Below are 25,771 nucleotides of genomic sequence, written 5' to 3' on the forward strand. Positions count from 1 at the left end.
ATCCTCTCAATAAATCCTCTTTTGTAGCTGGGGAAGCTGAGTCTCTAACAGGTCAAGTTACAACACCTGCCATAGTTTTATTCCTAGAAGGTGTTGCAGCTGACTCTTCCTTCCATGCACTTTGTATTTATTATAGCTCTGCTTAATTTTGTGTCTTTCATACCCCACTATCATGTTATAAAATTGTGCATGATGATATTTAAGCTTGGGTGATGGTGTTTCTTGACAATACAAATTGATAAATGAGTCAGTTACATGTGAGTTTTTGTTTTGTTTGAGATAGGGTCTCCCTCTGTCACCCAGGCTGCAGTGCAGTGGCATGATGGTAACTCGTGCAGTGTCAAGCTCCTGGGCTCAAGCTGTCTTCCCACATCAGCCTCCCAAATTGCTGGGATTATAGCCATGAACAACTGCATCCAACCATGTGAATTTTTTTTTAATGTTTTAAAACACACATGAAATAACAAAAGTATTTGTAGATGCCTACATTTGGTCATTGTATACACAAAATGTTTTTGTGGCTTTATTATTCTTTATAAATATTAATAAGTATGCATTTGCAAAATAAATGAACATTTATCTTCCATCTGTAAGCATGCTTATATATACGGTTCTTTTGTTGTTAGTCTTATAGGCAGAAGAACTGTATATATAAGAATGCTCAAGAACAATTTTCCTCTTTTCACATTTTCCCCTTTGCCGTGTTGTAGTGGTTTGATAAGTTCCCGTGAACGTTCTGATAAGCGAAGTTAAAAATTAACCTGTCTCCTGTTTAAGTCAAGTGAGATTAGGGATCACCGAGGAAAAGCTTCATGTTAGACCCAGAAAAGTAGCACGAGCCTGAAGAGGGACATGCCAGGTAAAAAGAAAAAATGAAGGAAAAAAAAAACAACGGTTTAAGCTTCGTAGAGAAGGAGCCTGATGATCCTTAGAGAATTGCTGGGGTAGCGTGCGAGGACAGGGCATATGAGGGAATCAGAGTCCGTCTGAGCCATAAAGCACACATCCAGCAGGCAAATATAACCTGAGAATTTGACCAGACTTCAGGATTCAAGACTGTGCTGTGGGGCAGAAACACACCAGCCATGGAGAGAGTAGCAGGTGTGGAGACCACAGGTACACGAACTTGAGACGCAGATGCATGAACTTGCCTCATTTTCAAGGTGTTGTCCACAAGGAAAGTACAGGCATTGGCTGTGGTCATTTCCTACCTCATTTATCTTTTATAAAATCATATCCGGCAGGCCTGGTATGCGTAGGGCTATACGTGTCATCCGAATCTCACACAACATATATCAAGTTCAGCCTATTGATACCAAAGAGAGTGATTTCATGTGTAAAGAAACAATGCAGGGCATTGTTGGGAAATTGGCTTCAACGTTTAAAAAAGTTGGTGTTGAGCCTCCCTGTGTGAGGGCTCAGATGAGAACTGAGACCACGCACCCAGAGTGTCTGTTGAGTGAACAATATCTCAATATTGTCAGAAATCTTGGTGCGGCAACAATTGAGAAATCTCTCTCTTTTCTCCATGCTACTCCTGTGCTAGAGGCTAGGGTTACTCAACTCCATTCCAGGTGCAGGACTGAATTCACCTTTCTCCTCACTGTCCTGGGATATTGGGAAACAGAGATCGCTTCTGCTCAAATACTTAAAACCCGTGTTCTCTGCCACACTTGATGATACGATTTCACTTGCCTTTATTAGGTTTACAATATTCAGATACTGTATAAAAGAACCATTGTTTTACTGGGTTGGAAAAATAAATTAAGTCTTTGAGTGGTGGATGACTTTGATAAGAAACCCCACTTGTGGATACACAGGGAGCTGATATTTTTGAAGTCTGTTTAACAGAAGCCGTGACGCTCCAGTTTGCCTGAAAGTTCAGGCGAATGCGCAGACAGCCACCAGCTCTGAGGCTCAGAGCAGCTTTTCTGCTCCGTTTGTTAAATGGGGTGTTAGTTTGCAGAACAGTGATTTAAAGCCTGAGTTCTCCATAGAATCCCTCCTGTGTGCAGTGAGGATTTCAGCTTGAATTCCTGTGCCAGTTTAAAATCAAACCTTTCTTTTGTGGCAATAAATTGCTAGTACTTTGGAAGGATTCTAATGAAAGAACCCAATCCAAGGTTATTCAAGAGTGAGGTTTCACTGTAGGCTGAAATTCATTGGCTGGGCTGTTTGCCCTGGCAATGAGTTAACCTCAATTAAGAAACCAGAGGCAATAAAATAAATAAAAACAGAAATAAAACAAAACAAAACAAAACTGAAATTAGCATTTGTTGAATGTCTAGTCTCTATGCTGTCGTACAGGGCGCCATTATTTGAGTGTTTGCTCTCTGTCGCCATTCATACATTGAAACCCAACCCTCAGTATATTAAGAGGTAGGGCTTTCAAGAAGTGTCTATGCGATTAAGGGTGGAGCCCTCAAAAGTGGCATCAGTGCCCTTAGAAAAGAGTCCCCTGGGAGTTGGTTTGCTCCTCCCATCATGTGAGGACACAGCAAGAAGCCAGAGCTGTCTAAGAGCATGAGGGCCCTCACCAGATGCTGGTACTGCTGGCACCTTGTAGTTGGACTTTCCAGAAATAAATATTTGTCTTCTATATGCCACCCAGTCAATGGCTATTTTGTTAGAATAGCCTGAATGAACTAAGACACATGGAAATTCACTTGATCCTCTTAATAACCCTCTTTGACAGTTGAGGAAGCGGAGTCTCGGACTGATCAAGTGACATGTCAAAGTCCCATTCCTAGAAGGTGGTAGAACTGATTTCAAAATCTAAGCACTTTCTGTCAGCTCTGCTTAACCTTATTTGTTTCATACACCACAATCGTATTATAGAGTAGTAAATAATGATACTTAACCTTGGGTGATGGTGTTTCTTGACTATTCAAATTGATAAATGAATTAGGCACATGTGGGTTCTTTACATTTGAACACACATATTAAAAAACAAAATGAAGGTATTTGTAGATGCCTAAATTTGGTAGTTGTATACATAAAATATTTTGCAACGTTATATTCTTTACAAAAATTATTAATTATAAATTTGGAAGTTAGTGGACTTTTGTCTTTAACCTTCCAGACTATGCACTTTCAGTCTTACAGACTCAGGGCAAAATAGACTGTATATAAATACTGCACAGCAACTGATAACAGTTGTTTCTTATGGGAATATAGGTTAACAACTCTGGTACCATTACGCATGTATAATGAAGATGAAAACTTGAGTAAATTGATGCAGAGTGATAAGGCTAGTTTCTCACTGTGGGAGTGAGAATTTTCATATTAGCAAGGACAGAAGGCTAGGATAATTCATCTGGCAATAGATTAGAGTTAAGGACATCAAATAAACTCATGATTAGCTTAGGAACAAATATTGATAGATACGTACATGTACACAGACTAATATACACACATATATTTCCTTGCTCTGCCAGCTGAAAAGACATAGAAATAATAACACCCCATAATAATGAGCATACCTAATGCCTAGATCTTGATTTATATTACCACTTATCAATAAGAATCAGGGATACTTTCAGAGATGGCTTGATTTAAGATTAGGGAAGAAATTTTACATGACTTCTTTGCATCTTGTAGCACCAGAAATAATGTAAAGTGTGTGTGTGTATACACATTTAATGCATATGTCTACATAATATCTTCATATATAGTACATACATAGATATACATGTGTGTTTAGATAGATATGAAGAAACAAACAAAACAAGACAAAACACAGTGATGGGACATGGGATTCAACTGAAAGAGGTTCCCGTGGACAAAGATTGAACAAATTAAACAACAAAATAAAGTAATAGTGTGTTACGACTTAAATTAGAAAATAAATATCCATGAGTCCATACTAGTATAAGTAAATGGCTGAATAAATAAATGAAAAAGAATAGACAAATATCCCTTGCAGAAAAGTTCCCAGATAATGTATGGAGACACTCTGTCCTGGGGGAGATGGAGCATGGCTCCCAGTCTTTAAGGATGGTTTGGGTTGCACACGGAGACTTGTTTCCCAATGTTGTAAGTATGGAAAGAGGGAAAAGGAGAAACTCCACAGTGGAGAAACCTGAGAAATACCACTTCAGTCAACATCAACAGTGATTAGTCATGTTGCTGGTATGTGTTCTTTACATGATGTGATAAGAAGCCACTTAACCTCTGTGGTCTTCTTCCCTCAAACTGAGTAAAAGATCAGAAAATCTAAATTGAGGGCTAGGCATCATGGCTCTCACCTGTAATCCCAGCTGTTTGGGAGGCCATGGTGGGCAGATCACTTGAGGTCAGGAATTCAAGACATGGCTGGCCAAGATGGTGAAACTCCATCTCTCCTAAAAATGCAAAACATTAGACAGGTGTCATGGCATCCACCTGTAATCCCAGCTACTCAGGAGGCTGAGGCTGGAGAATCACTTGAACCCAGAAGGCGAATGTTATAGTGAGCAGAGATTGTGCTCCTGGGTGACAGGGTAGACTCCATCTGAAAAATAAAGAAAGAAAGAAAGAAAAGAAAAAATAATCTTAAATTGAGAAACATGCTATAAAGTTTCTTTGTTAGTGTCCCAAATTATCAAGGTCTTCAAAAACTAGGGATGTTTGAAAACAGTGACAGTGAAGAGAAACTTAAGGAAACACGACAACCAAATGTAATGTGTTGTCCTGGATCAGAAAGAGGACAGTTGATAAAAGAAACAAAGAAACCTGAATAGAGATTTCCCTTAGTAATAGTCTATCAGCACAGATTCATCGATGATAACAAATGTTCCATAAGAACGTAAGGTGTTAAAATACAGAAAACGGGTTTGGGGTATATGACAACTGTATTATCTTTGCATTTTTGTCAACAGTCTAAAACAGTTTTGAAGTAAAAAGTAAAAACCTTGTTTTTTAAAGCAATAGACTTTTGAACTCCCAATAGATTAAGTGATTAAATACATTTTTAACCTAGGATCGCTGTGCTTTTTAAATGGCACAATCACATTTATAGGAAGGGTCCAGGCAGACATGACGTCAGAGATCAGAGGAGAGCACAGAGAACTTCCGCAAGGCTGCGGGGGCATCCCACTGCCCCTGTCCTGCTCAAAGGCCTAGGTGCTGCTGGCTGGCCCCAGACGGTGGGCTTCCTCTCGCACTTCTCCGTCCAGGCTCTAAAAAGCAGAGAGTTTGTCTTGAAGCCCACTTAAGACTCTGTCCTCTGGGCACGAGAACAGAAAAGGTAGTATGATTGTGGGTGTGCAGCATCCTTCATGAGAAATAGTTCCAAGACCCACGACTTCTGATCCATAGGGATTGAATTTCCAGGCAGCCGTTCTGGACTGCGTGTTCTAATCATACATAAGTATCTGTACAAAGAATCATTTCTGCTTTCTGGCTGCACACTAAAGTGAAAATTCTAGTTTATGTATTAAACTCTAGATTGATTGGATTAGTCCTTACTGACTGATGAAATATTTGCAGACAGGCAGGCTTTTCTTCCATGCATTAGTTTGACATTACTTTGTTCCTAGAATGTTCTATATCGCTTACAAAAATATGTTCGATGATATTAGGATAAATTAGAGAAAACAAAGGCCTTCACGAATGATGTGAAGGCAAAGGGTATAAAGAAAGATAAAAGTGAGGTCAGGTGCGGTGCTCACATCTGTAATCCCTGCACTTTGGGAGGCCGAGGTAGGTGGATTACTTGAAGTCAGGAGTTCGAGACCAGCTTGGTCAACATGGCAAAACTCCGTCTCTACTAAAAATACAAAAATTTGCCAGGTGTGGTGGCACACACCTGTATTCCCAGCTACTTGGGGGACTGAGGCAGGAGAATCACTGGAATCTGGGAGGCAGAGGTTGCAGTAAGCCAAAGTCACACTACTGTACTCCAGCCTGGGCAACATAGCCAGACTTGGTCTCAACAAAAAAAAAAAAAAAGAAAGAAAAGAAAGATAAAATTTAACCAAGGATAGGCAATTAATCCATAAAAGCCTGCTGTGAGGTTCTGGTAGTTTTGAACAAGAGACACAAAACATAGTTATAAATTTTCTGGCAATCAGCATATGGAAGAAAGCATAATGAGATGTGTAAGTCACACTGAGATAAAAATGGGTCATTTGAAACACAACACCAGGAGTTTTTAGGATTTCAATGATTCTCTTTGGTAAGTGCCTGATATGTACCTATTCCTGGCTGCTAGATATGTATAGCACCCTAAACATCTTCAGCGTGCCAGCTAATCACTCCTTAGCGTTATCTGCAAACCATTATTCAATAAATAAAAGCTCACTGCAACCAACCATACACTGTTTCTATGTTTGGTGGTTAAAATGAGCTTGACTCAAAGTTCCCTGTGTATTAGTCTGTTTTCACAGTGCTGTAAGGAACTACCGGAGACTGGGTAATTTATAAAGAAAAAAGAGATATGATTGACTCACAGTTCCACATGGCTGGAGAGGTCTCAGGAAACTTACTATCATGGCAGAATGTGAAGAGAAAGCAAGGACCTTCACATACTGCAGGAGAGAGGGTGGGGGAAGCTTTTAACCAACGCTTTCAAACCAACAGCTTTTGTGAGAACTCACTCATTTTCAGGAGAACAGCATGGGGAAAACAGCCCACGTGATATAATCATTTCCCATCAGGTCCGCACCCCCACATGTGGGGATTACAATTCTACATGCAGTTTGGTGGGGACGCGGTGCCAAACCATATCTCCCTGTATATTTTTGTATCAGCCCTCTTGATTTGTGCTTCAGAGCTTATGGTTGAACTCATGCTTACGTTTATTTGCCACAAGCAGCTTACACGACGTCTGCTCATCTCTGTTGTGTCTTTCCTCCCCCACCGAGAGTTTCCTGCAAATAAATGTAGTAAATATATAGAGTTTATATTGTACTTCAGATTACTCCAAGTATGTTCTCCTAATTTGAAGACAATCCCTCCAGCTGCACCTGTTCTTCTAAGATGCAATTACATAAGAGAGGCAGAAATGAAATTGTTCTTAAGCATCCTAGAGCCGTAGTTGCAGGAAACAAACATACCTGGAATTCAGAACTCCTAGAACGCCTGGCCCTCTTTTGTGAAGTGGCGACTGTTGTGTTATCTCTCAGAAAGTGCTGGAAGCAGCTTTAAGGAAACAGCTAGGAGCTTGGCAAATCACACTGAGGACACTGGGTGTGCTGTGATAGCTGGGTGTGAGGGAAGCTGTCCAGGGCCAATGTGGTGACCAGAATCCTCTCACAACAGCAACCTAGGCTGGGCACAGTGGTTCACATCTGTAATCCCAGTGCTTTAGGAGGCCAAGGCAGGTGGATCACCTGAGGTCAGGAGTTCGAGACCAGCCTGATCACCATGGTGAACCCTGTCTCTACTAAAAACACAAACATTACAAAACAAGCTAGGGGTGGTGGCTCATGCCTGTAGTCCTAGCTACTTCGGAGGCTGAGATAGGAGAATCACTTGAACCAGGGAGGTGGAGGTTGCAGTGAGCCAAGATCACGCCACTTTACCCCAGCCTAAGTCTCAAAAAATAATAATAAAAAAAAATTAACCCAAAAGGATGCTATTTGTAAGGATGCAAGAGGTAACTCTTATAAATTTGAACAAGAACAGAAGAGTCTGAGATGTGATTTTGGAGATTTATGCTAAGGACTGAGCAGTCAATTTAATTTTTGCAACTGCTGCTAATATAAAGACCATCTTTTCCCCCACCTGGTATAGCTCTGGGAAGTGTGGGTAAAAAGGATGTACGTAAATTGTTGTTCTTTGTGAGCAATCCCAAGCCTCTTGAAGAAATGTCTTCCATGTGTCTCCTCAGCACTCAGCCCTTCCTTTCCTCTATCCCGGCAGTCATCACCTAACTGGTGTCTTGTTTGATTTTTTCACATCACTCACTAGGCTACGTATGACTCCTTGAAGGTGTGGAAGATAACATTTTATCTCCACAGTCTTACACATGGCCAGAATCAGAGTAGAGAGTCATTCAATCCTCGTTGAATGAAGACCTATGCTATTTCCTGGAATGCTTTGACATAATGCATCTAGGAGTTGAATGCTACATTTATATTTTATGGACTAAATGGGTATGGTTGAAGGGGAAGGGAGTTATAAAAAATTTGAGGAGTAAGCAGAGCCAAATTCTTATGGATGTATATGATGGTATTTTTATGTTTTTATGGCATGACAAAGCTATAATCACTTACCTTACAGCTTAGGAAAACCCAATTTGATTTAAATTCTAAACTGTAGCATCACAGTATATTAAATCAACACATAAAAGACCTGGTTGCTAACACCAACTTTGCTTTGTGAAGCCATAGAATTGCCTTTGTGTTACTCCACTGCATGAATGCATTTGAAAATAATACAATTACCATTTAAGGAAGATTAAGCAGAAGGGTTATTGTAATCTGAATACATGAACGACTAGCTCTTTAAAATAAATATCCATTAAATAACAGGAGTATGTATATGAATCTTATCAAAGTGCTTTGAGGCAACCACAGTTAATGAGTTTATCATTATGACTCTTAAAAAATCACAGCTCTCCAGAGAAATGATTTATTTGGGTGCAGCTATTGCAATCTAACTCTACACTCAGAAAACAGATAGCTATTTTGTGAGGCATTCCTTGAAGTTAAGACTTTTCAAACTAAGAACTCAAGATCACAAAGATAAAAGTTGGCAGCCATGTTCTTAGAGGTTCTATAGCTGTGTGGCCTCTCTAGGTCTCCGAGTCCATTTCTAGATTGAATCTAATGCCTATACATCCTTTGTCAGATTAATGTGATGCTTTTGGAAGTGTTTTGTAGGTTAGGAAATACTGCCAGAGCTTTGATCTCATTTTTCTTAGTATTAGTGTAACGGAGACATTAGCACAACTTTAGATAATGCCCTTAGCTTACAGCTCCATTGAGGATATTGCCTGAACTTTGTCAACAGATTTCCAAGAAGATGACTGTCCATTTTCTTTTCTTTCTTTCTTTCTTTCCTTTTTTTTTTTTTTTTTTTGAGGAGACAGGGCCTTGCTATGTTGTCCTGGTTAACCTCAGACTCCTGGGCTTAAATGATCTTCTCACTTCTGGAGTAGCTGCACTACTGGGGCACCAGCACATCTGGCTTCAACCTTCCCTTTTTATGCTCTCTATTCTCCCCACTCCTGTTCTCACACACTCTGATTTAGACCCCGCTGTCCTGTGCTCTATGACTCTCATAAAACACCCTCACCCCTGTGCCCTTCTCTCCACTCTCCCACTCAATGAGGAAATGCTAAGCCTCTCAACTCCCAGCCAATCCCACGCAGCTTCTTTGTAGCTTACATGTCGCTAGATACATTTACACAGCTGTGATGTCTTAATACGTCTTCCAGGGTATGTCCAAAACCATTGGCAGACACTTCTACACATTTCCCGGATGAACCCAACATCTCATTCTCAGGGTTGGCTATTTCATACAGTCTCTCTCTTTCAACTTCTGGCATTCTCCTGGCCTCAACTCTCAGCTAATGACCTGACCTCATACTTGAAAAAGGGTGAACTAATGTCATGAAATGCATGTACATTTACTAGAAGTTTCTATTCAAAGAGAGAAATATTCTGGCTTTCCCTAAAGCCTGTTTTTTCTTGTATGCTGTATCTCATCCTCTCCCATGTACTCAGGAACTTCTAGAGGCATCTCTCATGTCCCCTTCATATCAGTGTCTCACTCTTTGCTAGACTTTGTCCACTAGCTTTCCTGGCCTCATGCATGTCTTAATACGATCCTTACAAAATCTCAAACCTCATTCAGTCCCACATCTCTCTCAAACAGTACCTCCATTTCCTTTCTCCCTTTCACAAAATGATTCTTGCTATTTCCACTTTCTTACATAGAATGTGTTTCTCAATCTACTTCATTTTGATCTTTGTTGCCACCAATACAATGAAATTCTCTTATCAGTTACCAATGACTTTCATATTCTCCAGTTTACTAGTTAATTATGTGTCCCTTATCTTATCTAACTATTCAGTAATACCGGCAGCATTAGCCAGTAACTTTCTCTCAGACACTGCAGTCTCTGGGTGTCCCTGGCACAAAATCTTCCTGCTTCAGTCTGTTTCTTCTCAGTCTCCTTTACTAACTCCTCATGTCTGCCAGAATTCCAAATATGTAAGCATTTATCTCCTGTACTTCTCTTCTTTTGTTCCATCTCTTTGCCATCTTCACTGTCTCCCAAGGTAATCTCACCTATTCCCAGTGGTCCCGTGAACAATAGTGTCCCAGATTTACAGGTCCAGCTTCAGCCACTCTTTTTTTTTTTTGAGACGGAGTTTCGCTCTTGTTACCCAGGCTGGAGTGCAATGGCCCGATCTCGGCTCACCGCAACCTCCGCCTCCTGGGTTCAGGCAATTCTCTCACCTCAGCCTCCTGAGTAGCTGGGACTACAGGCACGCACCCCCATGCCCAGCTAATTTTTTGTATTTTTAGTAGAGATGGAGTTTGACCACGTTGACCAGGATGGTCTCCATCTCTTGACCTCGTGATTCACCCACCTCGGCCTCCCAAAGTGCTGGGATTACAGGTGTGAGCCACCGCGCCCGGCTTGGCCACTCTTATTAGCCCTGGCCTCAGAGATCTGCTCCCGAGTCATTAGTTGGATGTTTTTGTTTATCAGATGGCTCTTGGACCCATGCTCTATACAATATCCAAAGCAGCCATCTAAGAGTCAAAAAAGTCATATGGTTCTCCTGCTTTAAGCCTTCTAATGGTTTACCATTGTAATTAAATCTTCATCACAACTTTCTAACCTTTCATGAGTTTGCCACTGCCAACGTCTCTTGCTCTTATTTACTACGGTTCAGCTGTATCGGACTTCTTCATTTCAGATTCAAAACATAATCTTCCTCCCACCTCTGTTTTTCGTTGGTTTGTTTCGCTTTGGATAAACTACACTCAGAATACACTTTTCCTAAATACCTACAGGACTAATTCTTCCTTGTTCTTTAGGTCTCAATTCAATCATTACCTTCTCAAAGAGGTCAACCTTCACATTAGCCACCACCTATTTCTGGATTTACTTTCAAACCTATTATGTATCATATTTTCTCTATAGCATTCGGCGTGATGTTCATTTTTTTTATTCATTAGGTACATATTGCCATTTTTCCTTTGACTGGAATGCAAACTCCATGAGAGCAGGTGCATGTTCATCTTCAGCCTTCGAGCCCTAGGATACTTACTGCCGGGGAAAGACATACCATGAATGTGTTCTGAATAAAAACGAGAACACGGCTTGGCATATTGAATCCATTTTTATCTGTAAGTGTTTATTGAATAAGTTAGGGGCCCAGGACTGTATTTGGAGCTGGAAGCCCAGATGAAAACTCACGGTCCTTTCCTTCAAAAAGTCTACACTGGAGAAGAGTTGTGATAAAACAATTATGAGACTGCTCTGGGAAAATGGACCCAACTCTGCCTGAGAGGAGCAGGGACCAGGTTCAGTCAGGACTTGAAGGAAGGGTGGCATCAAACCGCCCCAGGGCATGGAGTAGGAGGCGCGCATCCTGGCCACAGACAAGGAAGCGAGCTCAGTGAGCAGTTTCTCCACATGCTCTGGCGTCCCTGGCATGCAGCTTTGATCTACAGCTGGAACGGGACTGCCAACAAGTCAGGCTGCTGGGGAACTTCTCAGTCTGTGAAACACTTCTACTACTGTTCCTGCCTCAGATTTTTCATCTTGATTAAAATATATGCATTTATTTTATATATATTATAGGCACATAAATTTATGGCCAGGTGCAGTGGCTCACGCCTATAATCCCAGAACTTTGGGAAGACAAGGCAGACGGATCATGAGGTCAGGAGTTCCAGACTGACCTAATCAACATGGCAAAATCCTGTCTGTACTAAAAATACACAAAAATTAGCCTGACATGGTGGTGAGCACCTGTAGTCCCAGCTACTTGAAAGGCTGAGGCAGGAGAATCTCTTGAACCCGGGAGGTGGAGTTGCAGTGAGCTGATATTATGCCACTAGACTCCAGCCTGGGTGACAGAACAAGACTCTGTCTTCAAAAACATAAATTAATCAAAATAAATTAAGAGAAGATACATAAATTTATGTATGTAAACTTTGCATATAAAAATATATTTTTACATATATTAAATATATATAACATGAAATTTTCAGAGTGCTTCTGTAATGAATTACATACTCATTTATTTTTAAAATTTTATTTAAACTTGGTTTCCTAGAAATCCACTGAAATTAAAAATCGAGCACAAAGTCATTTTTGAGGGCTTTGTGGTTCACAGAAGGCCTGTAATTTGGGGGACAGCCTGACTGCCAGATCCCCCCTCCCCCATCACATGCTAAGATCCAAAAGAGACCTGACTGGGGTTCAGAATTTTTTTGAAGAGAAAGTTTAAAAAGTTCAAGGAGAAGGACAAGATGAATGATAAGGCACTCACCTTTTTATAGAAAAGGCACCCTGAGAAACTCATGTCAGCACTCGGCATTGAAGCCGAAAATGATATGCAGTCATAAACCTGGGAACTTAACCCAGCCCCGTCACCCAAAGCATGCACGCACAAAGAAACCCTATTCTTTGATGGATGCTTCTGCAGGTCACCTTCATTCTGACCATTGGCTTTCCTAAGTCTCTGTCTCTGTAACCAGAGCTGGCTCAATTATGTCCCATCAAAAAGAACAGATAGCAGGAAGGCCAGGTTCAGGGAGGGAGCTATAATTTTAGCAGCACTTCCTGTTATGAGTCTGACTTCTGATCCCTTGTGCTTGCTCAGGTCAGTGAATTGCAGCAAATGGCATGCATGAGTCACTCTCTCTCCTGGGTCAAGCACAGGCTGTAGGCAGACGTCTGAAGGACTTTTCCCTTTTTAGCTCCAGGAATTACACATCCAGTCCACCTTGCTCTCAAAGCATGTAGTTTGGGCAGAATTGGTCAGCAATACATATGTATTTGAACTGAAATTTGTAAAATAACACAATAATGTACTGTAACATTTTTATATTTAATCAGAGCAGAATTGTTCTCAGGTGCTACCAACCTAAGAAAACATTTTGTTCAAACTTCTCATCTGGAACAGGAGGAAGGCCTGGGAAGGGTAAGAAAGTCGCCTAAATCAAATCACTAATTAATGACAGAGCTGAGTCCAGCACCCAGTTTGTATGACTTTCACAACAGGGAGGCAGTCTGTGTGTCTGCTGGGTCTGCTAGGCTTCCTCAGGTTGCCTCATCCATCAGACAGCACTCAAACTTGGATGTGGCATGAGTCACAAGAAAATGGGGCCAGGGGAACACTTTTGTAAAGAGTTCTGTGGTAGAATTGCAGTGTGTTAGATACTGGAGGCCGTGATTCAGCATTACAGTTAGAATTTAATTTCCTTGTTTGTAAAATGAAAGGTAGTAGCTTCAGTGGTGGTTCCCAAACACGTCTTTCTGAATTGCCAGAGACCGTTTCATGACCTCAGATGTCTGTGTCCCGTCCTAGAACTCCTAAAGAGCAACTGCGGAGTTAAGAACATAAATGTCTCTTTTAGGGCCCTTCACTGTTCTAATGACGACCTAGGTTAGAACATGATTTTATTAGACTGCTCCAGATTCCTTATTCAATTCTAATATTCTGTGATGTCAATCAGTATTTTCCAAAATTTGCTTCTACTGGAAATCATGTTATCATCAAGATTGAGAAGGAAATGAAAGATTGAGAAACTTTCAAGAAGTCTTTAATTAACTGAAAATTTTTGACTATATTTTCTCAATGTATTGAGATAAAGAATCTTTTTTCTTTTTTTAAGACAGTCTCACTCTGTCGCCCAGGCTGGAGTGCAGTGGTGCAATCTCAGCTCACCGCAACCTTAGCCTCCCAGATTCAAGAAATTATCCTGTCTCAGCCTCCCCAGTCGATGGGACTGCAGGAGTGCGTCACCACATCCAGCTACTTTTTGTATTTTTAGCAGAGATGGAATTTCACCACGTTGACCAGACTGGTCTTGAACCCCCGACTTCAGGTGATCCCCCCGCCTAGGCCTTCCAAAGTTCTGGGATTATAGGCATTAGCCACTGCACCTGGCCAAGAACAATTTTTTTTAAAGCAACAACTATTAACACCTTAGAAAGTAATGCTCCCCAGAAGATGTTTTTAAAATAATCTAAATTATTAAGACAAGAAGCCTACATACAAATATAGAAAGTTTATAATTAAAAAAATACATGGTCATTCGTGTACATGTGTCCTTATAGTAGAAGGATTTATAGTCTTTTGGATATATACCCAGTAATGGGATTGCTGGGTCAAATGGAATTTCTATTTCTAAGGCCTTGAGGAATCGCCACACTGTCTTCATGGAATATTATGCAGCAATCAGAAATGATGAGTTTGTGTCGTTTGTAGGGACATGGATGAATCTGGAGAACGTCATCCTCAGCAAACTGACACAAGAACAGAAAATGAAACACCGCATATTCTCACTCATAGGTGGGTGATGAAAAATGAGAACACATGGACACAGAAAGGGGAGTACTAAACAGTGGGGTCTATTGGGGGGAAAAGGGGAGGGCCAGTGGGAGGGGGAGGTGGGGAGGGATAGCCTGGGGAGAAATGCCAAATGTGGGTGAAGGGGAGAAGAAAAGAAAGCACACTGCCATGTGTGTACCTACGCAACTGTCTTGCATGCTCTGCTCATGTACCCCAAAACCTATAATCCAATAAAAAATTAAAAAAAAAAAAATACATGGTCACCCTTTTAAAAACAGTTAGATAAGGGAAACAGACTGACAAAACGATTCATTCAATCACTGAAGACACATTTTCTCTTAAGGGCTGAGTGTTCAGAATTAACAATAGATTTCTGAGATGTCTGGCTCTTTAATGTAAATGTGTACTGTCTCTACCCGGAAAGGTGCTTCTCTTAGACCTTGTTTTTCTGGGAAAGGTGAAGAATAATGAGATGTCTACTTTATTTGAGTAGTCAGATGTTTACAAATGAGCAATCTCTAGATAGATCTTCCTTTTGGAGTTTGCGTTCCTTTTGCAGTTCACCTCTTTGGGTTTTCAATGTTTCCTCTGACTCCAGATGAAAAACTAGCTTGAAATAAATACCCCATGACAGCCACAAAGCCCTTCTGTACAGAACTGTGTCCGCTGCCGACGGACTTGGAATGAGAGTCAGGCTTGTGCAGAGGCATCCGGGGTCAGATGCAGAATGACCCGCTCCTCTGGTTTCACTTAAACGCACATTTTCTCCATGGAGATAACACACACCTCCAGATCTGGTTACTTGCTCCTTAAGGGATCTCATTTGTCCGAATGTAATTTTTAGCCTTTGAAAATGTCTTAAACTTAGGTTTGTCCCCTTAATAATATACATTTAAAAAAAGAGTCCTTTAACAAAAAGAGATGAGTATACAGACACCAGGTAAAAAGTGGAAGTGCTAACTCGTCATATTCCTGAGGATTTCATCAAAAGGACTGCCGTTTTTGAGAAGCAGGCCGAGGACTGCCATTCCATCCTTAGCATTCACATCTGCACATGTTCACGGGCTGGGGCTGCTCACAGCCTCTCCCAGTGCCCGCCTCTGCCTCTTCATCTGACGGGGAATTCCTGACTCCTCCACTAGTGTCTGCATTTGCTGTTGCTAAAGCGTTCATGGGAAAACACAAAAATAATTGAGTCTCTTGCTGCCTTCATTCCTCCCTCCCGCCCTCCCTCTATCACTCCCTCTCACCATCACCCCTTCCTTCCTTCCTTCCTTCCTTTCTCTTTCTTTCTTGCCTCCATCCTTCTTTTCCCCCCTCCCTTCCTGCCTCCTTTCTGTCCATCTGTCCTCCCTCATCTTTCATCACTCTCCCCTTCCCTCTCTTTCCTGCTTCCTTTTTTCTCTCCTTCCTTCCTTTCTTCTTTCATTTATCCCCCTCCCCTCCCACCCTTGTCTTCTCCTTTCCTTCCTTTTCCTTCTTTCACCCTTCTCTCTCTTCCTCTCTCTCCCTCCCTTCCGTCCTCCTCCCCCCCTTCTTTCTTCTTTCCCTTCTTTTTCCTTCTTTCACTCTTACCTTTCTTCTTTCTTTCATCTGTCCTTTCTTTCTCCCTCTCTTCGTTTCCTTTCTTGTTTCCGTCCTGCTTCTCTTCCATCTTCCTCCCTCCCATCTTCCCTCTTCCTTTCCTCTTTTCCTTCCTTCCTTCTTTTTCTTCCTTTTTGAATATTCTATCTCCAAATTCTTATTGCACACTCATTACATGTCAGATAAAATTCTGTTTCCAGAGACAGAAGTAAAACACATAATTGCTGCCTTGAAAAAGCTGTGATTACTGAGCCTAACTGAACCAGGAAAGCCACCAACTGCACAGTGGGGTTCTCACGGTCATGTAGGAAAGACTGTGAGAACAGGGCATAAGGAGACACTGCGGAGCTGGGGTGCATGCGGAAAGGTGCCCAGACAGCTTGCCAGAGAAGAAAGTGCCTGCCTCAGGTCCTGAGGGGTACAGGAGAACCCACAGAATGTAGAAATGGAGAAAACACTTTCCAAGCAGCAGAAATCCTAAGTGGATGGCACAGAGATACAAAACTACACTAGCAAACCTCAGCGAGTGTTCCGAAAGGGCGGGCGTTTGTGGGACACAGACTGTGTTGGACATGAGCCATGTCACCATGACCTGGAGTGCGTACTTGAGGAGAATGGACCTCGTCTGATAGGCGACAGGAAGTAAAGCACGTTTAGCATTTACACAGCACTTTCTGCGTTAGGGGATCTCATTTGAGCTAATGTGATCTTAGCTTCTGAAATGTCTTAAACCTCACTTTGTCCCCTTTATTATAATAATATACATTCTTAAAAGGAGTCTTTCAAAAAAAGAATTGGTGCAGAGAAATCTAGTAAAAAGTAGAGTGTTAACTAATCATGTTCCTGCAGATTTGATCAAAAGAATTGGTGTTTTTGAAAAACAGATTCAGGGCTGTCACTGGACAGCCCACCATATCATGAAAAGCGCATCTTGTATGGAAAATAAAGACTTATAGTCATAAAAAAAAAAAAAAGAGCCTTCATCAGATTGAAGAGACAACAAAAAAAAAACGTAAATAACGGAAAAGCTGAGGGAAATTAAAGCCGTGCTGTTTTAAACTGATTTTGTTCCTGTTTTCATGAAAAGACATGTGCTGCATAAAGACTGCGTGGCATCGCTGTCAAATGTGTACCTTGCACATTATAACCGCCTTAACGGAACATGTGCAGTTACATGTATCATTGATAAATAGGTGGAGACATGTTTCCTAATAGACAATGAACCCTATGAATGTGTTCATATGTATTCAAAATAAATGTAACCACTCTGCTTACACTGATTATCCCAGGGACATCAGGAAAACAGGAACAAAATCAGTTTAAAACAGCACGGCTTTAATTTCCCTCAGCTTTTCCGTTATTTACGTTTTTTTTTTGTTGTCTCTTCAATCTGATGAAGGCTCTTTTTGTTTTACTGATTGATAACTTTCCTAGAGCCCCGTTTATTCCTTAAGAGAAAGACAGTATTTTCTTGACGATATTGAAGTTCTTTAGACGTTTTCACGTTTCACGTTGGTAGCTTTCGCTGTAGCGCTTAGACTCATTTCTCCAGGTCCTGCTTGTTTGTTTTTGTTTCTAATTAAGTGGATTTTATGGTTCAGGGATTTAGACAATGCCAAAAAATGTAATTAAAATCACACTGGTCACAAGAGGAGACTTTTGGCAAAAGCATATATTATTCCCCTCCTGAAAAAGGACGTTGGCCAACCGGATTTTTATCTAATTGTTTAGAAGGCCCAGGAGCTATCAGCTCTCCACACAACTTGTCTCCCTGCCAGCCCTCTGGGTTTCAGAGGCCTCTTCTTCAAAGTTCAAAGACCAACTTCACATTTTCTGTGAACCTTCTTTGGAATCTGCCCGAGGGAAGCACTTTGAGGTTAATCCCATGGCCTAACTCCAAAGGAGGGGCAAATGTATGTCTTTTATGAAAGACTCACTCAAATCAGAATCTTAGAGAGCTCCCAAGAGTAGCCTTTGACACAGAGTGGTGGCCGGCTCAAGCCGGTTAAAAGGAGCCAGAGGATGGTGGACATTTACATTTGGTGGCTGAGATGGACCGTTTAGACCAGAAAATAGAAGAAGGAGATGGCTTGGTCTGTTTTCCTTTCAAAGACCCCATGACCGAGGACGCTGCAGAGTCATAGGGAGGTTTTTTTGCTTAAGGATCTGATGACTGAATCATGACCCTTGGCAAATTCCCACCATAATGCACTCACAAAGCAGCTGGAAACTTCACTGAAATACAGAAAAACCTCACTGGGAAATGTTTGGTTGCCCTTTTAAAGAATTTTTACAAACATAAATAAAGGCAGATTAATAAATTCATAAAAATATAGGTGAGGATGGAAGAAGGGCTTGTCGTAAAGCAACCACAGTCTGTGTAAAGAAAAGTTTATAATAAATTAACTCTTGGAAAGAGAGAAAGAAGGAAGGAAGGAAGGGAGGAAGAGAGGGAGGGAGAGAGGGAGGAAGGAAGGAAGGAAGGAAAAAGGAGGGAGGGAGGAAGGAAGGAAGGAAGGAAAAAGGAGGGAGGGAGGAAGGAAGGAAGGAAAAAGGAGGGAGGGAGGAAGGAAGGAAAGAAGGAAGGGAGGGAGGGAGAGAGGGAGGAAGGAAGAAAAGAAGGGAGGGAGGGAGAGAGGAAGGAAGGAAGGAGGGAAGGAGGGAGAGAGGGAGGGAGGGAGGGAGGGAAGGAAGGAAGGAAGGAAGGAAGGAAGGAAGGAAGGAAGGAAGGAAAAGGAGGGAGGGAGGAAGGAAGGAAAGAAGGGAGGGAGGGAGAGAGGAAGGAAGGAAGGAAAAAGGAGGGAGAGGGAGGAAGGAAGGAAAAAGGAGGGAGAGAGGGAGGAAGGAAGGAAAGAAGAGAGGGAAGGAGGGAAGAAAAGAGGGAGGGAAGGAGGGAGGGAAAAGGAAAGAAAGGAAGGAAGGAAAGAAGGAAAGAAAGGAAGGAAGGAAAGAAGGAAGGAAAGGGAAGGAAGGAAAGAATGAAGAGAATAAAGGAGAAAATAGGAGAGGGAGAGGGAGGGAAGGAGGAAAGAGAGAAAGAAATGGGGAGGAGGGAGGAAGGCAGTAGGAGGAATCCTAATACCTATGAAGATGCCAGAGCACCAGCAGAGGACTGAGGACGTCTTCCTTCCTGCTCATCTGGATTGTACCTCACTTACTGGTGAACTTGCAATAGTTAGTTTTCCTCTCTGAATCCCGATTTCTTTTTTTTTGAGACCGAGTTTCACTCTTGTTGCCCAGGCTGGAGTGCAATGGCATGATCTCGGCTCAGTGCAACCTTCGCCTCCTGGGTTCAAGCGTGAATCTCAATTTCTGTATCAGCACAAATTGCAGAATTGGAGGAAATAATTTTTATTGTTTCTTCCTCTCTAAGATTTTGGTGAGTACATGTGTATGTGCTGCTAGTTTCCCTTAAAACCTGATACATAGCAGGAAAAACCTTTCTGAAATCGATGTGATTGTCAGGTGTTTGTTCCACAAAACTAGGAAAACAAATAAACCAACAGTGAGAACTTAACACATTTTTATTCTTGCATTTGCAGCTTTGCATTCAGAACTAATCTATAAATGTACATGATTTCTTGGAGTTCTCTTCTCCCTTGAATGGGTCTTGAAAAAAGAAACTGTTGATACGGGAGTAGAGATTATGTCCCTTATTTCAAATTTTAATTTCTTAAAATCATTTCTAGTTTCTTGGAATATGCTTGAAATTTCTACATAAATGACATTATTCATCTGACAGACTTAAAAACCTCCCAAGTAAGTATCTTAATACCTGCTCGAAATTTTAGTGTTTTTAAACGTTCGTGTCATAGCATCAGTTTTCTTCCTTCTGTACCGATGAGGAAGAAAATACATGTTTTTCCTCATGTTTACACGATGAGGAGTTAATGCAGACAAATAGTCACAAAGAAGAGAGAAATGAGCAGATTCACTGATCAGGGTCCTGATGTATCTGTTGGCTTCAGACATCTTTATGCCCATATTACCGCGTAATGTCGTACAAACATAGAACAAGACTCGGTCCTTGTTTGCATTCACTCTGAGGTGGGATAAAAGCCGGGCTGTCGGACCAAGCTCCTAGGTTCATGATCCCGCAGCGCCTCCTCACTTTGGCACACAGGCTGCTCACAGTCTAGCCTCTGCCCTCCTGTCTGGCTTCCTTTGCCAGGACCCCCTTCTCTCTCTCTCCCACAACTCACGCATGGGTGTGCATGCACACACGTAACACACTACATGTACACGTAAGTTACATCCTATGGTTTCTTCCACCATGGCGTCCTCTTTGGCTGGGGTGCTCTGTGCCATCCTCTCTAAGTGGCTGAACTTTGTACTTTACGACTGAGCTTGAGCCTCATTCTTCAGGCAGTCTCCCCCACTGTCTTGTCTGTCTTCTGCGTTTCCCCAGCACTTCACTGCATCCTTTACACGTTGAGTTGCATATCGGTTTACCAGTGTAAGCAGGGCAGGAGCTCCTCAGAGACAAGAACTGTTACTTCAGCCCTGAGCCCTGAGGGGGCATCCAACAAACATTTGTGATTTGGGTGCTACGGAGGGCTTTTAGACCAAAAAGCAACCAAAAGCACGCATCATTTAAATTGATAAAGAAGCAGTAGATCGCATCCTAACGGGAGCAGTGGTGTTCAGTCTGGTAACTCAGAACGGAAGGTTCAATGATTGTCTTCTGAAATTTGATATCCACATCAGTGACTCCAGGTGGCATCAGAATGGAAGACTGTTTGCACTCCAGCCCTTCACTTTACTGAGATTTGTAGGAGAAAGTTACTTTCAACCCTCAGTAGCCAGAAGGGTTGACAATGGCTGCCTTCCTCATACACTGCCTTAAGCAGGGGAGTAACTTATAAGCAGGCTGTAAAGACTGACTCAAACCTCGGGTCACGAGTGTGTGGCTATGTTCAGTAAGAAAGAATTAGAACTGAACGTAAATTAATGAGGTTATAACCCAGTAAAAGCTTTCCCACAGTGGAAGCTTTTTGAGATTGAATTTTGCCTTACTACGTATTTTTGAAAATCAATAAAAATTAACACTAAAGCTTCAGAAATGAGTAAGCAGGGAGAAGGCCACGCTGTAACTTCTGGACACCACGCGGAGCATGCAGCTCCCGCAGTGAGGAGAATGGCCCTGACCCTCGTAAATTCTGGAAAGGGGGCCTGAAAGTCCCGGTTCACACACAGCCCAAACCTGCCATTGTTCTAGGCCGTCCTCTCACAGTATCATAAACAAGATCAAGGTCTCCAAAGATGATTCGATCTGGGCCAGGCTGATGCTGATGGAAAAGAAAGCTCATTTTAGCACATTTTTCTTTGATGACTTTGAAAATGATTGTTTAAGGTAAATTTTTCAAAGAGAAAGTTAAATAACTTTTTAAAGGCCATTCAGTGAGAAAACAAATCCGCCACGTACACTCAGATCTGGTGGGAACGTTCCTCTCTCCACTCACCTGGGCATCAGGAGGAAAGCAGAAGTCAGAGGGCACCTCTCTTTGCAGGATATGTCACCTTTCCTTCCTGGGGAAAATTGAAAGAGGAGAAATGTGTCACCGCTTATGTTACCGCATCAAATCTGGTGACTCCTCTGTTTTTACTAATGATATTTCCTTTTTCTCAAACTCCCTCCCCTTTCCTGCTGGAGCTCCAAGCTCCAGCTCCAGTGTCCCCACTGAGCCCCCCATGTAGAATAAAGCGCGCCGCTCTCCCTGCCGCAGAGTACCGGGGCTTAGTTCGGAACTGTGCATTATAAGCCCTGCATAGCCCTCCGAGCCTGACATACCAAACATCCTCAGCTTCTCTCAGGGTCGATCAGCATCCTTCACATCTCGGGAGTACCAAGGCCTAGGCGGACCGAAACAGTAAAGGCGTCATAGATGTACACCATGCGTTTTTACTGTGTTGATTTGCTTGTTTGGCATTCTGAATATATGTGGAAATTTAAGTTCAAGCAAGCAGATTGTTGCTTGAACTTAAAGAGCAGGTGCATCTGATCAAATACACAGATATCGGTAAGAAAGGATAATAGTACGTGAAGATGTTTTCATTGGATGTGTAGTTTCTGCATAGAACTCAACTCTGGCTGCTGGATAAATGCTAGTCTCTTTGGGAAGATTGTCAAGAAATACTTGCACACTTAAAGCTGACATGCACATTCGAAAATACAAGGGGCTTTGCTTTTTCTCTAGTAAAAATAAATCTTGGCCTTGTGGGTAAAGTCAGAACTGACCTGTAAACAGAAGCCATTGGTGTATCCATTAACAATTTTATTTTACTATGACTCTATCATACATACAAAAGTAAATATACAGTTGACCCTTAAACAACACGTGGGTTGGGGCACTGATGGCCTCCATTGCCCTGACACGGTAGAAAAATATTTGCATCACTCCTGACTTCCCAAAATCTTAACTACTAATAGCCTGCTATTGACCTGAAATCTTACCAATAACATAAAGAGTGGGTCAACTCGTATTTTGTATATGTATTATACACCATATTCTTAAAATAAAGCAAGCTGGAGAAAACGTTATCAAGAAAATCCGAAGAAAGAGAAAATACATTTACTATTCATCAAGTGAAAGTGGATCATCACAAAGGTCTTTGTCCTCAGTGTCTTCCTGAAGAGGAGGAGGAAGAGGAGGTGGTTTTGCTATCTCAGGGGTGGTTGAGGTGAATCCAAATCCACATATAAGGGGACCGATGCAGTTCAAATCCACGTTGTTCAGGGGTTAACTATGTATATATAAATATATGCACATAGAAATACGCTATTTTTATGCACAACAGAATGATATCTTGGTCAATAACAGACTGGTTATATAGTGGTGGTCCCCTAAGATTAAAATATAGTATTTTTATTATACCTTTTCTATATTTAACTCTATCTAGATACACGAATACTTACCATTGTGTTGTAATTACCTGTAGAACTCAGTGTAAGGACCTGCTGTACAGATCTGTAATCTGGGAGGGATAGGCTATTTCCTATAGCCTAGGTGTGTAAGCAGGCTCTATCATCTAGGCTTGTGAAAGCACGCTCTCTGATACTGGCACAAGGACACGTTTCTCAGAGAGCATCCCTGTCATTTAGCAACACAGTATTGTATTTACGTATATTAAAAGCTTCAAAATTAAAAATAAAATCAATTGTGCCTGAAACTCAAATTTAGAGTATTCACTTTTCCCTCTGAAACCTCCAATATACGTTTCCTGACTGTGTCTTATTTTCTTCCCAGAAGTAATTAGTGACCTGTATGTTTATGAACTCTTCAGTATTTCCATATTGCATGTCTGAAAACATATAAATGCATCAGTATCTATTTTAGACCTACAGAAAATCTGACTGTTGGTGATCTGCGTTGGCATGAATTTTTCTGTCAAAATTAATGTTTTGAAAATCATTTGTTTATGTGTATAGCTGTAATGATTCATTTTATTTTACTATTTTAGAGTGAAATTGTACAAATATATCATAATTCATTACTCCAGTTAGTTCTAATAATACTTGATGATTCCTAATTTTTTTTACATAATGTAAAAATTTATATTTAGATACACATGAACACGGGGCTCTTCAGGATCCAAATTTAGGAGTGAATATTTTTTCATGTATTTGATAACACTTTCTTTCACCAAACTTTAACATTTTTGATAATGTGATAGCTATAAAATGTCATCTTGTGGTATTTCTTTCAAATAAATTCTGTTATTATGCGTGTATTAAAAATTAGAAAATATAGAAAAGCATTATTAAGAATATCATGTTAATAACACCCAGAAAGCAACACTTTTTTTTTCAGTACCTATACCTCTCAATTTTTTTAAACCAATTGAGATAGTGTCCTATGTGCTGTTTGTAACCTGTTTTAAAAATTAACAATTTTAAACTTTTGATTTCCATTTATTTACATCTTTCCTAATTTCTGTATCATTTTCATATTTTTGAATGAACCTACATATTCTTTTAGCTGGTTTGCTTAGACTGTTTTCTAATGCAGGACTATGCAGGAAAATCCATTTTTACATTCTTAACTCCTTTCTATTCTTGTGCAGTCACTTTTTATGATAATGGCTTGCATAGAACGTTTATAAGGAATCCCATTTTTGTGGATGGCTCTAGTTGCTTCTTCATGGTGTCATTGTGCCCGTATATTTAATCCCTGTAAACTACAGTTATGAGAAAGCTTAATGAATTCCAGTTAATTTTTTTTTTTTTTGGCTACCATACGCTGCAGGTGTACTTCATACCACATGGAATCAGAGGAAAAGATAATTGGTTGTATCATAATTAAGATGTGATGTTAAAACTGACCATTTTGCTGAGATGAAGACAGTCATCCTTATATAGGGGTATCTCAGAGATATTGGAGCTTGGGTTTCATGCCATAATTAGGTGAATACCGCAGTAAAGTGAGTCAGAAAAGTTTTTTGTTGCTCAGTCCATATAAAAGTTACGTTAACACAATAGTCTATTCAGTGTGTAATAACATCACTTCTCAAAAACATACCTCAATTTAAAAATACTTTAATGCTAAAAAACATTACCTGAGACTTCAGTGAGCAGTAATGTTTTTTGCTGGTGGAAGGTCTTCCTTTGACGCTGATGGCTATTTACCAATCAACATGGTGACTCCTATAGGTTGGGGTGGCTGTGAACATTTTTCTTTTTTTTTGAGACGGAGTTTCGCACTCCTTACCCAGGCTGGAGTGCAGTGGCGCGATATTGGCTCACCGCAATCTCCGCCTCCTGGGTTCAGGCAATTCTCCTGCCTCAGCCTCCTGAGTAGCTGGGATTACAGGCACGCGCCACCATGCCCAGCTAAGTTTTTGTATTTTTAGTAGAGACGGGGTTTCACCATTTTGACCAGGATGGTCTCGATCTCTTGACCTCGTGATCCAGCCGCCTCGGCCTCCCAAAGTGCTGGGATTACAGGCATGAGCCACCGCGCCCAGCCGAACATTTTTCTTTCTTTTTTTTATTTTTATTTTTTTGAGACAGTCTCACTCTGTTGCCCAAGCTGCAGTGCAGTGGCAATCTCAGCTCATTGCTGTGGAAATTTCTAAAAGAAAAACAACAATGAAGTTTGCCATATCAGTAGACTTTCTTTCATGAAATATACCTCTGTAGCCTTAATGCTGTTTATAGTATTTTTACCTACAATAGAACTATTTTCAAAATTGGAGTCAATCCTTTCGAAGCTTGCCACTAATTTTTTAAATAAGTATATGTAATATTCTAAATATATTTCAACAAATGTTCATAGCATCTTCACCAGGAATAGATCCCATCTCAGAAAACCACTTTTTATGTTGATCCATTAGAGGCAACTCCTTACCCTCATCTATTCAAGTTTTATAATGAGATGCAGCAATATAGTCACATCTTCAGCCTCCACTTCTATTTTTTTTCCTATTCCCACGGCATCTGTTGTTATTTCCTCCACTAAAGTTTTGAACGTCTCAAAGTTATTCATAAGAGTTGGAGTCAACTTCTTTCAAACTCCTGTTAATGTAGATATTGGAACCTCCTCCTGTAAATCACAAGGATTTTTATTGGTATCTAAAACTGAAAATTCTTTCCAGAAAGTTTTCCATTTATTTTCCCATATTTATCAGAAGAATCACTATCTGTGGCCACTATCGCCATACAAAATAATAAAATATTATTTCTTAAATAATAAAACTTGAACATTGAAATGATCCAT

This window comes from Callithrix jacchus, chromosome 14, assembly GCF_049354715.1.
Source record: "Callithrix jacchus isolate 240 chromosome 14, calJac240_pri, whole genome shotgun sequence".
Lineage (NCBI taxonomy): Eukaryota > Metazoa > Chordata > Mammalia > Primates > Cebidae > Callithrix > Callithrix jacchus.